At 38.1% G+C, this 17,353-nt stretch overlaps 1 non-coding gene across 1 annotated transcript; it reads right to left on the bottom strand.

Annotated features, from left to right (window-relative positions):
* Positions 1 to 15,588: 15,588 nt before the first annotated feature.
* Positions 15,589 to 15,695, bottom strand: LOC141716517 (small nucleolar RNA R71). Its single transcript, XR_012573224.1, has one exon. It is a non-coding gene; the product is annotated as a small nucleolar RNA R71 (small nucleolar RNA).
* Positions 15,696 to 17,353: the final 1,658 nt, after the last annotated feature.

Genomic DNA, 17,353 nt, shown 5'->3' on the forward strand with positions numbered 1-17,353 from the left:
TATATGGTACATATGCATGTCTGTTTCGTATTCTTGCTATATATATCTGATTGGTTCAGTTGATAATACCTATGCTAGAGGATAGCGGTAATTTGCATATACCCTTAGTATGGGGACCCAAAGGTGAAAACATTTTCTAAAACCGGGAGTCAAGGATCCCGAGTAGATTTTGTATATATGTATATATATATTTATATATATATATGGTTATAGTTTTCAAAACTATTAAACGAATAAGGTTTATTCGATAACTTTATTTTATTATTGAATATTATTTCGAATATTCATCCGAGGACTTCTGACTCCTTTATTTTATTATTGAATATTATTTCGAATATTCATCCGAGGACTTATGACTCCTTTATTTTATTATTGAATATTATTTCGAATATTCATCCGAGGACTTATGACTCCTTTATTTGATTATTGAATATTATTTCGAATATCCATTCGAGGGCTTATGACTCAGCTTATTATATTTATTGAATATTATTTGAATATTCATTTGAGGATGTATGACTCTGTTATTCTATTTAATGAATATTATTTATAATATTCATTCGAGGTATTATGACTCCGCTTATTATTTAATAATATTCTTTATTTTATTAAAGAATAATGTTTCGATAATCAAACTTATTTTCGATTATTCAAATAAAGATAGTACTTTCGTATAAGTATATCTTTGGTTATTTAATACTCATTTCAAGTATAAGTCTTACAACTTCTACTTCAATTATTTGTATAAAGATTATTCTTTATGGGAATATTATTTAAATAATAATATTCAGACATTTTCTAAATATATGGGGACTGATTTACTTCATTAAATCAGCTTTACTCCAAACACTCTTTAAAGTGTTTTCGAGTCTTCAAAATGATTTTTAAAAGTTAGAGCGGATCCCAAAACTCATTTTTATATTTAAGATCTTCCTTTTTAAGGGGATTTAAATACTCGCTCAAAACCTGAGGGATCCGGCTCTGTGGTGTATTTTATATTCGCAACAAGGTTGCAATTTTGGTAAATGAATTGATTACTTACCCAACGTTCGGGAAGTAAGTCCATCTATTGAGTCGGCATAAGCAACATGGGCTCAATGGGCGTCCATGATAGTGTAAGTGGCTCAGTGGGAGTCCATCAAATGCATAAGTGGCTGAGTGGCAGTCCAGCATAAGGTCCTATTACGACCAGGGTGATGACCAGTGGGGAATTCGTCCATCTACTAGTAGAAAAGGTTACTTATTGGTATCTTTGCCTGATCAGCAAGATATCAGGTTTATGCCAAAATTCTCTCCTTTCCAAATTTATTGGATATTGCAATTCTGTTCATACCTTACATGACAGAGGTTTTTAGGAAACGTATGTATATATATATAGGTGTATATATATATCGGGACTTAATGAGGTATATCATAACTTCATTTCCTTCAAAATATTTCAAAGATTGAATCTATACAAGTCTTATCTTGTAGTCTCATCAGTGAGATGAACTTTGAAACTAATTATAACTTGAACGGTGGTAGTTCAAGTAGTATTTGGAAAAGATATAAGTATATTGGAGTATCTGGTAACTTCATCTTTTAAACTTATATCTAGTAAATGATTATCTTATGCATGACAAAGATTTTCAGAAAAACGTTGAGACAAGGTTAGATATATGAGATCACCATGCAACGATATTTTTATACATTTATAAACTGGAACTTTGTGTATATTATACATGGAAGAGGACTTCCAAGATTTTGAAAAGTATATATGTATATATACTGAATATTTTGCGACTTCATCGCATTAAGATATCAAACTTGGTTCATTTCTTTTGACCAAGACTTTCATGAGTACTATGAGAAGGCTCATATACTGTAAATCATTATACATATTATTTTGGTGGGCTTGCTGCTCACCCTTGCTTTCTTCTTTCATCACACAACATCAGATAGATAAGATGAACATGACCAAGCTCCCAATTCGCAAGCGGATAGGAAACGTACGGCAGCTTTCTGGAAATGTTGAGGCCGCTGTAGCTGAGGTAGAAATTACCAATAGGCTAAGTTTTCAACTAATAATGTACCAGACTTATGTATATCATGAATTGTAATAATGGCAAAGAAATGTAAATTTATTCAGAAACCCGTTTAAGGTGCATTGGCATATAATTGTGGAATAAAACGACTTGTGATTATTATTGGATATTCATCTCTGAGACTATAACTTGTGGTGTGTTTATTGTGGGGTCACAGTACAGAGTAGTTGATTATTTATTAAGATTGGGTGTTATTAAGGGAAATGGAACTCGTGACAACCCGGAACCCCGACCCCGGATTTGGGGGTGTTACATATATGCATGCCTGTTTCGTATTCTTGATATATATATCTGTTAATTCAGTTGATAATACCTATGCTAGAGATAAGCGGTAATTTGCATATACCCTTAGTATAGGGGACCCAAAGGTGAACATTTTTCTAAAACCGGGAGTCGATGCTCCCGAGTATAATATATATATATTTATATATATATATATGAATAGTTTTTAAAACTATGAATCAAATGAGGTTTATTTGATAACTTTATTTTATTAATGAATATTATTTTAAATATTCATTCGAGGATTTATGACTCTGATTATTTACTAATTATTATTCTTAATTTTATTAAAGAATAATGTGTCGATAATCAAACTTACTTTTGATTATTCAAATAAAGATATTACTTTCGTATAAGTATATCTTTGGTTATTTAATATACATTGCAAGTATAAGTTTTAAAACTTCTACTTCAATTATTTTTATAAAGATTATTCTTTATGAGAATATTATTTAAATAATAATATTCAGATATTTTCTAATAAATCAGGACTGGTTTATTTTATTAAATCAGCATTACTCCAAACATTCTTAAAAATGTTTGCGAGCCTTCAAAATGATTTTAAAAGTTAGAGCGGACCTCAAAACTCATTTTTTTATATATTTAAGATCTTCCTTTCAAAGGGGATTTAAATATTCGCTCAAAACCTGAGGGATCCGGCTCTGTGGTGCGTTTTATATTCACAACCAGGTTGCTATTTGTATAAAAGAATTTTGATTACTTACCCAATACTTGGGAAGTAAAATTCTTGGAACAAGTTAATCCATTAACAGGCATCGCCTGGGAAATATCGGTGAGTTTTCCTTTCCAACTAGATACGACTTCTTGGTGGAGCCGTATCTACAAGTTTCTACTTGGGGAAAGTGGGGACGAGTTTTACGTTTCAGAGTCATGGATTTCATCTGAACTAGGAGTGGCGTAAGTGGTCGAGTGGCGCCGGCCCAGCCTAATTATATTGGCCCAAATGGCCTGGAAGTCCTGCTAAGACGGTCCATTCTTTAGGAGTCTAGTGTTCGGTTGACAAGTAAATCCGACAGGTTCTCCTCTATATGTAGAAAATGGTGGGGTTGTACTACTGCGACTGATCATCGTAAGTGGTCTTCCTGGCGTGACAAACTCCCGTAATGAGTTCATCATCCAGTTGGATAATTCTGCAACACTACCTATAGCATTTCAATCGAAAGGCTACGAATGGGTGGTTGCCAAAGCATTGACAGGGTCAAATAGTTTTAATGGTGTTCCCATTGAATGAAGTATCTCGTAACTTCATTTCCTTTAAAAATATTTCAAAGGTTGAATCTATTCAAGTTTTAACTTGTGGTCTCATCTATGGGATGACCTTTTGAAACTCATTATACTTTGAACAGTAGTAGTTCAAGTAGATTTCTAAAAATGGTATAAGTATAGTGAAGTAATTGGTAAATTCATCTTCCTTTAAGCTTATATCCAGTAAGTAATTACCTTACACTTGATAAAGGATTCTAGTAAGTTATCCATTTAGATACTTGCATTATTGTCTACGCTATATATTATCTTGCGAGCTGTAATGCTCACTCTTGCTTCATTTCTTCATCACACAATAACAGTTAGGAAAGATGGCCAGACTCAAGCAGACCCAGCGCAAGTGCGTGGGAAGCGTCCCGCGTCTTCCCATTGATGTTGTAGCTTCTATAGTTGCAGAGGTAGATCTATTGGTAGATCAGGCATTCTACTTTTGGGAACCAAATATTGTATAATTATAACTTGTGGCAGATAATGGCAATTAACTGTAAATTTATCAAGTAATCATTTTGGGTTGTAATAACTTTTAAATTGTGGATTCAAGGACTTGTACTTATTTCAATTTCATCTCTGAGACTATAACAGGTTGTGGTGTGTGTTAGTGTGGGGTCATAGCATAAGGTTATTTATTATAATTAAGTGAAGTGATATTGTGGAAAGAAAGACCGTGACGACCCGGATTCCCGACCCCGGATCTGGGGGTGTTACAGAAATGGTATCAGAGCTAAGCGTTATAAACCTCAGAGATGATGCGACGATGTAATAATAAACTCACAAAGATAATAAGAACTCTTGCCAAGTTCATGGTCGGACTACTTAAAGTAGTGCTGACAGTTAAAACCCTTACGGGAACCCTTATAAGTATCATGATAGTAACTTAGCTCGTTTAATGTGTAGGCACATGAGATAGAGGACCCTGAGATGTTCGAGCGTGAGCATGATGAGGCACTGCTAGATGCCGAGGATCAGGAGGAGCCTGAGATGGAGGAGGATGAGGAGGACCCCTCAGAGGAGTCAGAGACAAAGGTTATTGCTATTTCAGATGAGGAGGACCCGGATGAGGTCCCAGTGGCTGAGGAGCGTGTCGGAGCTATGGTAGTGTACACTGGTACCCCTTTACCCTCACTCCCGGTTGTTAGAGCTCCTACCCCTCCACCACTATCCTGGAGCCCATATGATGACAGCTCAGAGACCCATACTTCCGAGCCTAGGCAGACTGAGGAGGTACCCCCAGCGGCTCCAGATTCACCACCTCTCGACCCTGCCCATAGGCAGTCTTTGTTAGCCCACGGCTATGTTCAGGATGTACTGAGGACCCGAGTGGCTGTTGCCGAGGCCCGGCTGGATGAGGTCAGGAGGGAGTTGGATGCGGAGAGGGCGGGTAGGCGTGCCCGAGCTTATGAGACTAGGGCTACTATACCCCGATCCTTGAGGAGGGAGCTGACGGGGATAGAGCTCACGTCCCGAGCGAGACTCCGATCACTCCAGGGGGACAGGCATGGTAGGATCTCCAGGCGGCAGGCCGACTATATCTTCCGTCATGCGATGGAAAGGGTATGAAAGCTGACCCGCTCCGGTGTGTGATTCAGGACTGATGATGGGATAGTCTAGTTGTCTAGTTAGTCGAGACCTTAGTAAGAGCCAATTTTCCGGGATAGTTGACTTGTATATAGCATCCCTTTTTCTGACTAGACAGATAGACTATTGTGTATCACTTTTGGGACAGATGGCTGTAGCACTGTTGTACTTTTGACCAGATCAAACTATGTATTTCTCGCATTATGTATATATTTGTTTCCTTTCAGTTCAGTTCCTTAGTGACGAGATCACTGTTTTTATCATTATTATTACTGCACTTCTTATTAGAACTGTCATAAAATAATAGAACTGCGAGATACATTCTCCCCATTATAGAGCTGTGCAAGGCACAATGTTGTGTATGATTGTGACCTAACGTTGAATTTCCCAATATTTTTTTATTATCAGTATCATGCCGCCAAGAAAGATTGGAACTAGGGCGAACCCTGGATCTGAGGACCAGGGAAGCCATAACCAGGACGATAGGAACCAGGAACACAGTGAAGAGGAAGACGAGGATTATGTTGAACAGGATAACTCCTTGTATGAAGAGGAGGAGGAAACATATGATGTTGAGGGATTTGAGATAGAGGCTGAGGAAGGAGAAACTGAGGTTGAGCAACCAATACCAAACCCAGGCATGGATCCCATGGGCCAGTTCATGCAACTACTAAGGCAGAACTTGGAACGTCAACCCAACCCACCCCCTCAAGGAAATAACAATGATGTGGCAAACTCTTTTAGGGCTTTTAAGTCCCTTAAGCCCCCTGAGTTCCACGGATCAACCGACCCAGTTGAGGCAAGGGCATGGTTAAATGAAATGGAGAAATCCTTTGAGATTCTGAGTATCGATGAGGCACAGAAGACTGTATTTGCTACCTACCTTCTGAAAGGAGAGGCTAACTACTGGTGGGAGGCCAAGAAAAACATGGAGACAAATGCTATTATAACCTGGGAGAGATTCAGTCAGTTGTTTTTGGGAAAATATTTCCCGAGGTTTATGGAAAACCAGATGGAGCTCAAGTTCTTGGAGCTAAAGCAGAATAACTTATCTGTAGCAGAGTACAAAGCGAAATTTACTGAGTTATCAAGGTTTGTTCCAGAATTTGTGAGCACCGAGGAAAAGAAAGCTAGGAGGTTTCAGCAGGGACTGAAATTGTGGATCGAGAATAGGGTGGCAATCCTTGAGCTTACTGATTATGCCACTCTGGTGCAAAAAGCAACAATTGTAAAAGCTGGAAGTGAACAGATGCAGAAGGAAAGAGAGAAGAAGGGAATAAAGAGGAAAAACATGAGCATGGGTGGAGGTTCCGCAGGAAGGAGCTTCCCAACTAGATTTAATCGAGGAGCAGTATCCCTACCGGGAAAGAACACTGGGTTTAAGCGGCCAATGAGTGTGAATGTGAGCCAGAGCGGCCAGAAGTCAAGAATGTCCTATTCCAACCAGTCTCGACCCCCATTGCCAGCCTGTAACACTTGTGGAAGGATGCATTCTGGGGGATGTAAGAGAAAGCCAGTAACCTTCTTTAAGTGTGGGCAAGTGGGCCACTATTCCCACAAATGCCCTTCGTCAGCCCCTGCCGTCATTCCAACCACCACTTGTCATCAGTGTGGACGCCCGGGTCATTGGAAGAAGGAATGCCCAATGAACAAACCAGCAGCTTCAGGAGCCAGCAGGGCTGCCTCCAATAAGCCACCTACTGCGAGGACTTTCAACATGACAGTCCAGGATGCTATGAAAGACTCAGATGTGATAGCAGGTACCCTTTCTCTAAATTCAGTCAGTGCAAACGTTTTATTTGATTCGGGAGCAACTAAATCTTTTATATCAAAGGACCTTGCGCGTAAATTAAGACTTAAGGCTGAACCCTTGATAGAACCCTTACAAGTAGAAATAGCCAATCATGAAATTATTCCTGTTAACCAGATTCACCCCGCCTGTGAGTTAGGCATAGGGGAGCAATCTTTTAGTGTTGATCTGATTCCTTTTAAATTAGGGGAGTTTGATGTAATTTTGGGAATGGACTGGCTATCTAGCAATGATGCTCAGATAGACTGTAAGGGGAAGAAAGTTAAGTTAAATATCCCAGGAAAGAAAGAAGTCATATTTAGAGGAAAGAGGCAGACGCATAAATTTTTGACTATGGCCCAGGCCAGAAGGATGCTACGAAAAGGAAATGAGGCTTACCTAGCCTATGTGGTGGACACGCAGAAGGAGGTGCCCAACTTACAAGATATTCCGTTAGTCAACGAATTTGAAGACGTATTCCCACAAGACCTTTCGGGATTACCACCCGATAGAGTGATTGAATTTGCTATTGAGTTGGCCCCCGGGACGGCGCCAGTTTCAAAAGTACCTTACCGGTTGGCCCTATTAGAAATGAAGGAATTAGCTACCCAATTGCAGGAACTTTTGGATAAGGGTATGATAAGACCTAGTGTGTCTCCGTGGGGAGCACCAGTGTTATTTTTTAAGAAGAAGGATGGGAGCATGAGGCTGTGCATCGACTATCGAGAGTTGAACAAGCTAACCATAAAGAACAGGTACCAGTTACCTAGAATAGACGATCTGTTCGACCAGCTAAAGAATGCTGTTTATTTTTCCAAGATTGACCTGAGAACTGGATATCACCAACTAAAGATTAAACCCGAAGATATTCCCAAGACAGCGTTCCGTACCAGGTATGGGCACTATGAGTTCTTGGTAATGTCCTTTGGATTAACCAACGCCCCAGCGGCTTTCATGGACTTAATGAACAGAGTATTCAAGAAGTACTTGGACAAGTGTGTGATAGTTTTTATCGATGATATTTTAATCTACTCAAGGACTGAGGCAGAGCATGCAGAGCATTTGAGGATAGCTCTAGGAATACTCAGAGAGGAACAATTATATGCTAAATTTTCGAAGTGTGAATTCTGGCGGAATGAAGTACAGTTTTTAGGACATGTGATCAATAAAGAAGGAGTATTGGTCGACCCCTCCAAGATAGAGGCGGTCTCCAATTGGGAAAGGCCAACCACACCCACAGAGGTAAGGAGTTTCATAGGATTGGCGGGCTACTATCGTAGATTTGTACAGGACTTTTCGAAGATCGCAGCCCCTTTGACACGACTTACTCGTAAGACAGAGAAGTTTGAATGGACGGAGAAATGCGAGAACAGTTTTCAGGAATTAAAGAAAAGGTTGGTAACGGCCCCGGTGTTGGCATTACCAGACGGAAAAGGAGATTTTGTGATATATAGTGACGCGTCGCACAAAGGATTAGGGTGTGTGCTTATGCAGCACGGTAAAGTGATTGCGTATGCGTTGAGACAACTGAAGGAATATGAGATTAGATATCCTACTCATGACCTTGAGCTCGCAGCAATAGTTTTTGCCCTAAAAATTTGGAGGTACTTCTTGTATGGAGAGAAGTGCGAGATTTTCACAGACCATAAGAGCCTCAAGTACATATTTACGCAGAAAGAGCTCAACATGGGCCAGAGGAGATGGTTAGAGCTAATCAAGGACTATGATTGTGAGATTTTCTATCATCCGGGGAAAGCCAATGTGGTGGCTGATGCCCTTAGTAGAAAGGAAAGACTCAGGATGATAATGACTTCAGAAGAATTAATAAAGGATTTCGAGAGGATGGAAATAGAAGTAAAGGTAACTGAACCGGAACTGAAAAGCTGTTTGAGGTCTCAATGCAGCCAGTGTTATTGGAAAAGATTAGATTGTGCCAAGAGAAAATAATGAATGAGGGCAGAGAGTCAATGATTGGAGAAGAGATCCATACTGAGAAAGATGATAAAGGGATAATGAGGTACTCCTACCGGATTTGGGTTCCGAACGTTCAAGAGCTTAAAGATGAGATTTTGGATGAAAGCCATAGTTCAAGATATTCCATTCACCCGGGAAGCACCAAGATGTATAGGGATTTGAAGGAATATTACTGGTGGCCCAACATGAAGAGGGACGTAGCAGAATGGGTAAGCAAATATTTGACTTGCCAAAGAGTAAAGGCAGAGCACCAGAGACCCAGTGGACTCTTACGACCCCTGGAGATTCCCGAATGGAAATGGGAACAGATAGCCATGGATTTTGTTGTCGGTTTACCAAGGACGAAAGCCAACCATGATGCCATATGGGTGATTATAGACCGACTGAAAAAGTCAGCTCATTTCATTCCTATCAATGAGTGATACACAGTCGATAGACTGGTGGACATTTACCTTAAGGAAATAGTGACGCGACATGGAGTCCCAGCATCCATTGTCTCAGACCGAGACCCCAGGTTCAACTCCAGATTTTGGAGGAGCTTTCAAGAATGTGTGGGAACCAAGTTAAATATGAGTACCGCTTACCATCCCCAGACGGATGGGCAGAGTGAAAGGACCATCCAGACACTAGAGGATATGTTGAGAGTCTGTGCAATAGACTTTAAAGGAAGTTGGGATGATCACTTGCCGTTGATCGAATTTTCTTATAACAATAGCTTTCATGCTAGCATCGGAATGCCGCCTTATGAGGCCCTGTACGGAAGAAGGTGTCGATCTCCCTTATACTGGGATGAAGTAGGAGAGCGGAAGATGCTCAGACCCGAAGTGGTCCAAAGGACCAAAGACATAGTGCATCTCATCAGAGGACGGCTGGTAGCAGCCCAAGACAGACAGAAAAAATATGCAGACCTAGCCCGAAAGGACAAGGAGTATGGAGTAGGGGACTTAGTACTACTAAAAGTATCCCCTTGGAAGGGGTTAATGAGATTTGGAAAGAAAGGAAAACTAAGCCCAAGATACATTGCACCTTTTGAGATACTAAGACGGATTGGGAAGTTGGCTTACGAGCTAGCCTTACCCCCGAACCTACAACAAGTTCATAATGTGTTCCATGTGTCAATGCTAAGGAAGTATCATCGGGATGCCAGACATATAGTGGAATACGAGCATGTGGATATGGAACCAGATCTGACTTACGTGGAGAAACCAGTAAAGATTATGGATAAGAAGGAGCAGGTGCTTCGGAACAAAGTGATCAAGCTAGTCAGAGTGCTATGGCAGAATCATAATGTGGAAGAATCAACTTGGGAACTAGAGAGCGCAATGCTAGAAAAGTACCCCCATTTGTTTTCTATTTGATTCCGGGACGGAATCCTTTATGGAGGGGAGACTGTAATAACCCCAAAATTTTGAACTTTTTTGTAACTCTTATGAATAGTGTTTTTGCTAGTATTGCTGAATAAGAAAACTTTTCATACCATACTATGTAGGGGTTCTTTTATGGATATTCTGAGATTTTATTGGTACTCTATATGATATATAAGTGTATGTAAAGATCGTCAGAATCCAAATTTGAACCTTTTGATTTTTCCTGAAAATCCACCAGATATCGAAAGAATTGAGTATAAGGTAACATGATAAAAAGGATTTAAATTCAAGGATTTTAAGAGAGGATCATAAAAGGAATATAATGTATTGAGAAAGGTTAAGGGAACCTAAGTAATAAGATCCCGGGTATGATCTCTCAAATGATAAACGAAAACGAAAGTTAAGCGAACCGTATAACAGATCAGCGGTCATTAGCCAAATAATTAAAAGCTAATCAAAGAGGTTAGTGGGGATGATGTCATCAAACCAATAAGAAGAGGACAAAGGTGGGAGTGTGACATCACATGGTGACATAAGCATGACCAAGCAAAGTGTGTTATTGGTTGAATTAGAACCACACAAAAGTTACCATGGTAAAAGGTAATAAAACAAAACAAAACAAATCAAAATGTCAACCAACCAAGCAAAAAACATTTCATTTTCACCAAAAACACAAAATTATTTCATCTTCTTCATCAAAGCTCTCGGCTTTTCTTCTTTTCCAAAGAAAGAAAAATCAAAATCCTAGTTCCAAGCTTTGTTAATTAGCAAGGTAATTATCCAAGACTCCTTATGCATAGATATGGTTGGGATGTTGATTGTGAGTTGATTGTGAGATGATTTGGAGTGGTTTAAATTTGGGTAATCGCGTAAACATAGCCGTCGTAATGTCCGATTTACTTTAGGCTGTTTTTGTTCTTAACAGTAGGACCCGTGAACTCACTGCTAGGTTTTGACCATTGCCATGATTAGATAGTTCATGTTACGAGCTTCATTTTGATATGTAGTTCGTTTGATTCCGATGTACAGTTTAGGAGAAACGACCGTTTTAAGTAACGACGTTTCGCGAACAAATCATTACCCCTCGCCTTACTTTGAAACATAGCTTAAAGACCTAAAAGGACTAATTGGAGTATGAAACAATTATGTAAAGTGTATTAGGCAGTTGGTAAGACACTCGTGAAAGAATCGCCTTAAAACTCATAATGGTTAATTTATTAAAAATGGTGGAGCCGAAGGTACTCGATCGACTTAAGAGAATCAGTAAGCGCAAAGCGAGCGTTAGAGTCTAAATTGGTTAAAGTATAGATTTATAAGTGACTTTGGGTTAATTCCAACTTATATGTTGTTTATAGGTTACCAGACTCGTCCCAAGCCATTTGTAACCCCCAGTCGCTCAGGCAAGTTTTCTATCCATTATACTGTTGTTGTGATGTATACATTTGTACATGCATTATCTTGTGATAGATGCATAATGGTTATTTAGCAAATTCTTGCGATATATTGTAGCATGTGATATGGTATATATGCATGCCTGTTTCGTATTCTTGATACATATATCTTTTGATTCAGTTGATAATACCTATGCTAGAGATTAGCGGTAATTTGCATATACCCTTAGTATAGGGGACCCAAAGGTGAACATTTTTCTAAAATCGGGACTCGATGCTCTCGAGTATAATATATATATATATATTTATATATATATATGAATAGTTTTTAAAACTATGAATCAAATGAGGTTTATTCGATAACTTTATTTTATTAATGAATATTATTTTAAATATTCATTCGAAGACTTATGACTCCGATTATTTACTAATTATTATTCTTAATTTTATTAAAGAATAATGTGTCGATAATCAAACTTACTTTTGATTATTCAAATAAAGATATTACTTTCGTATAAGTATATCTTTGGTTATTTAATATACATTGCAAGTATAAGTTTTAAAACTTATACTTCAATTATTTTTATAAAGATTATTCTTTATGAGAATATTATTTAAATAATAATATTCGGATATTTTCTAATAAATCAGGACTGATTTATTTTAATAAATCAGCATTACTCCAAACATTCTTAAAAATGTTTGCGAGCCTTCAAAATGATTTTAAAAGTTAGAGCGGACCTCAAAACTCATTTTTTCATATATTTAAGATCTTCCTTTCAAAGGGGATTTAAATATTCGCTCAAAACCTGAGGGATCCAGCTCTGTGGTGTGTTTTATATTCGCAACCAGGTTGCTATTTTGATAAAAGAGTTTTGATTACTTACCCAATACTCGGGAAGTAAAATTCTTGGAACAAGTTAATCCATTAACAGGCATCGCCTGGGAAATATCGGTGAATTTTCCTTTCCAACTAGATACGACTTCTTGGTGGAGCCGTATCAACAAGTTTCTACTTGGGGAAAGTGGGGACGAGCTTTACGTTTCAGAGCGTGAATTTCATCTGAACTAGGAGTGGCGTAAGTGGTCGAGTGGCATCAGCCCAGCCTAATTATATTGGCCCAAATGGCCTGGAAGTTCCGCTAAGACGGTCCATTCCTTAGGAGTCCAGTGTTCGGTTGACAAGTAAATCCGACAGGTTCTCCTCTACATGTAGAAAATGGTGGGGTTGTACTACTGCGACTGATCATCGTAAGTGGTCTTCCTGGCGCGACAAACTCCCGTAATGAGTTCATCATCCAGTTGGATAATTCTGCAACACTACCCGTAGCATTTTGATCGAAAGGCTACGAATGGGTGGTTGCCGAAGCATTGACAGGGTCAAATAGTTTTAATGCTGTTCCCATTGAATGAAGTATCTCGTAACTTCATTTCCTTTAAAAATATTTCAAAGATTGAATCTATTCAAGTTTTAACTTGTAGTCTCATCTATGGGATGACCTTTTGAAACTCATTATACTTTGAACAGTAGTAGTTCAAGTAGATTTCTAAAAATGGTATAAGTATAGTGAAGTAATTGGTAAATTCATCTTCCTTTAAGCTTATATCCAGTAAGTAATTACCTTACACTTGATAAAGGATTCTAGTAAGTTATCCATTTAGATACTTGCGTTATTGTCTACACTATATATTATCTTGCGAGCTGTAATGCTCACTCTTGCTTCATTTCTTCATCACACAACAATAGTTAGGAAAGATGGCCAGACTCAAGCAGACCCAGCGCAAGTGCGTGGGAAGCGTCCCGCATCTTCCCGTTGATGTTATAGCTGCTATAGCTGCAGAGGTAGATCTATTGGTAGATCAGGCATTCTACTTTTGGGAACCAAATATTGTATAATTATAACTTGTGGCAGATAATGGCAATTAACTGTAAATTTATCAAGTAATCATTTTGGGTTGTAATAACTTTTAAATTATGGAATCAAGGACTTGTACTTATTTCAATTTCATCTCTGAGACTATAACGGGTTGTGGTGTGTATTAGTGTGGGGTCATGGCATAAGGTTATTTATTATAATTAAGTGAAGTGATATTGTGGAAAGAAAGACCGTGACGACCCGGATTCCCGACCCCGGATATGGGGGTGTTACATATATGTTCAAATAAGAACGTTTTTATAAGAGAGACATACCAGAGTGCAAGGAGAGCCGTAAGAAGGCCGTTTTAGCACAATTCACCGAAGGCGAGGAAGATCTTGTTTTTACTTGTGAATCTTTGTTTTAAGTTGTATTTGGATGCTAATTTTCTTACCTTTGAACCTTACTATTGTTTTGTACTTGATTTTATTTATTTATTATAAAGACTACATTTGTTATACCATGCTTTCATGAGAACCCAAGTTGATGATGAGTCCGATCATGGGCTAATCGTGATCGTGGGGTTCTAGCGGATTTATTTATGGATTTCTTTAGTTAAATTGTTTTGATACCTTAGTATGTGGTGATAGATTGATATCCTAGTATTGGTTGTGTGTATTCGTCTTATGAGTTTCGCGAACTTATAAGATAGTGTGTTAATTCTTAATGAAGCGACAGTGAATTTAAGGATTTAGAACTTGCCATGCTAGCATAGGTTCATGTGTTATTATTATGCATGATTCGTAGGTAATTTTACCCATCTTACTTGCCCTGTGTAATCAAGATAGATAACTTGTGCTTAAACCGTTATGTTGTCAAATTCAATAGACATATAGGGTCTCAATATAATTGGTGTTTATTCAACTTCTATCTCTTTTGTGGATGTCTGGTAGTATGGTACTCGTGCAACGAAAGTTGGCGTTTATCAGTTTCGTATTGTCTGATTAGTGTCATCACCATTGCATGCTAAGGTTGAGAATAATAAGGTTATTGAATGAAGTTAGAATCCCATGTTTGTCATATATATTAATTCAGTCAATATTAATCTCTTAGTTATAATTGTTAGCTTAATTCTTAGTTATAAAATACCTCAATTTGTTATCGTCTTAGCATTGAATAATAACCATACGTTGTTGCTTAAGTGCGTGAATTAATTAGTTAACCAATACAGTCTCTGTGAGAACGAACTAGAAAATATTCTATACTACTTGCGAACTCGTATACTTTCATGTAATATTAGCGCGTGTTTAGCGACTAACAAGTTTTTGGCGCCGTTGACGGGGACTGCAATGTTAATTTATAGTTAATGTGCTTTCCATCAGTGGTCGTTAAAGTTCATTGACTCAGACGTTGTTACTTATTTGCTCCTTTTTTATTTTAGGTACTCTAGCGAGGGTGTGTGTATACGCGTTCGCGTACTCGTAAGAGAACACTGGATGAAGCCGAGGAAGAACTTGTGGTAGTTCGTAAGGAAGTTTTTGAGGAAGAAAAGATTTAGAAGAAGAAGAGAAAGTTGAAGAACCAACTTTAGTAAAGATGGGTGATCAAGCGGAAAATCTGAAGGCTTTGATGGACTATTCTCAACCTAAGATTAATGACATTCAGTTAAGCATCATCAGACCAGCCATCAGGGCTAACACTTTTGAGATCAAGTCAAGCACGATTCAGATGATACAGAACTCAGTTCAGTTTGAGGGTTCTCCTACTAAAGACCCCAACATGCACATCAGGGATTTCATCAAGATCTGCGACACCTTCAAGTTTAATAATGTGACTGAAGATGCTATCAATCTACGCCTCTTCCCATTCTCTCTAAGGGACAAAGCTAAGTGCTGGTTACACTCTCTACCGGCAGGGTCTATCACTACTTGGGAGGATCTTACTCAGAAGTTTCTCACTAAATTCTTCCCTATGGCAAAGACTGCTGCAATTAGGAATGCTTTTACTCAGTTTGCTTAGCAAACAGGAGAATCTCTGTGTGAGGCTTGGGATCGATATAAGGAGATGCTAAGGAAGTGCCCACACCATGGCATACCTGATTGGATGATTATCAACTATTTCTATAATAGATTGGGTGTTACTTCTAGACCCATGCTTGATATAGTATCAGGAGGAGCCTTGTGGGCTAAAAGCTACGATGAAGCTTATGAACTTATTAAACTGATGGCTGCTAATGAGTACCAGAATCCTTCACAGAGGCTGACTCAGGAAAAAGTCGCAGAAATTCTGGAGTTGGAAGCAGCAACTATTATCGCTGCCCAACTTAAGGCTTTGACGATGAAGGTTGACACTTTGGCTAATTATGGAGTTAATCAAATCGCTAGTGTCTGTGAGCTTTGTGCTGGTGCCCATGAGACTGATTAATGTGCAATTTCTAGTGAATCAGCTCAGTTTGTGAGCAACTTCCAGCGATCGCAGCAACCAGTGCCAGTCACCTATCATCCCAACAACCGCAATCATCTTAATTTCAGCTGGAGCAACACTCAGAATGCGGTTCAACAGCCTAATCAGCAATATCCTGCTAAGCAGTACAACCCCCCTGGTTTTAAGCAACCGCAGTATGCACCAAGACAATAACTCCAACTGCAACAATCTAATGAAAAATCTGAATTAGAGGAGTTGAAGCTTATGTGCAAAAGTCAAGCTGTTTCTATCAAGACCTTGGAAAATCAAATTGGGAAAATTGCCAATGTGTTAGGTCCCAATTTGTTTGTAGAAGGGGGGTTGAATGCAAACAATACCGTTTAGTCGAATAAAATGCGGAATAAAATTGTGAAACAAAATTCAAGTTAAATAAAACTTTTATTAAACTTGAAAGGTGTTACAACTACGGTATCGGTTACAAGGGATTAATCTCAAATCAATTATTACAAATCTAGAATAAATTCGACATGAACTTTTTCTATTTTTGTAATTAAAAGATCAAATGCTAAATGCGATTTGAGATTAAGTTCTAGGGATTTTAATCCGCTAGATTGATACACAAGAACAAGAGAGTGATTTCTAGTTGATTGGATTTAACTTTACAAGCTAGAAATTGTAATCTTGAATTAGCAGATAAGATGAAATATTTGGCTGCTTGTTCTCTTTTTGTTCTTTGCTTCTGTTTGATTGCTCTCTGTATGTGTGTAAGTTAATTGGATGCTTCTTCTGCTTTTTAATCAACACAGCCGAGATTAATGAACTGGTATGACAATCCTTTGTCCAATAATACTTTCGGTGTGACAATTTTTAGAGCTAGCAAGACAATTAAAATGAACTAGCAAGACTTTCGGTATGACTATTGATTGTCATACCGATTGTCATATTAGTTCAAATGAAATTGTTTTACTGAATTAATAAGTGATTTTAATCTAAATAATAATTCTATCAAGACAATCAACTGAATTAGCATGACTTTCGGTATGACTATCAATTGTCATACCGATTGTCATACTAGTACAATCAGTTGTCTTTTTAGAATTAAAACAGATTTTAACCAATTAAAATTCTGTAAATCCTTAATATTAATTCTAAATTAATTAATCAATTTAATTCAATTAATCAATAAATTAATCCTTGCAGATATAATTTATTTTCTTAATTAAATTATATGACTTAATTAATTAATAGAGAATTAATACTAACCCTGAGCAGCATCCATTCTTCTGACAATCTTCTGAAAGTCACTGAGACTTATGAATCAATTCCG

The sequence above is a fragment of the Apium graveolens genome, chromosome 3, assembly GCF_009905375.1.
Source record: "Apium graveolens cultivar Ventura chromosome 3, ASM990537v1, whole genome shotgun sequence".
In the NCBI taxonomy this organism is placed as follows: domain Eukaryota; kingdom Viridiplantae; phylum Streptophyta; class Magnoliopsida; order Apiales; family Apiaceae; genus Apium; species Apium graveolens.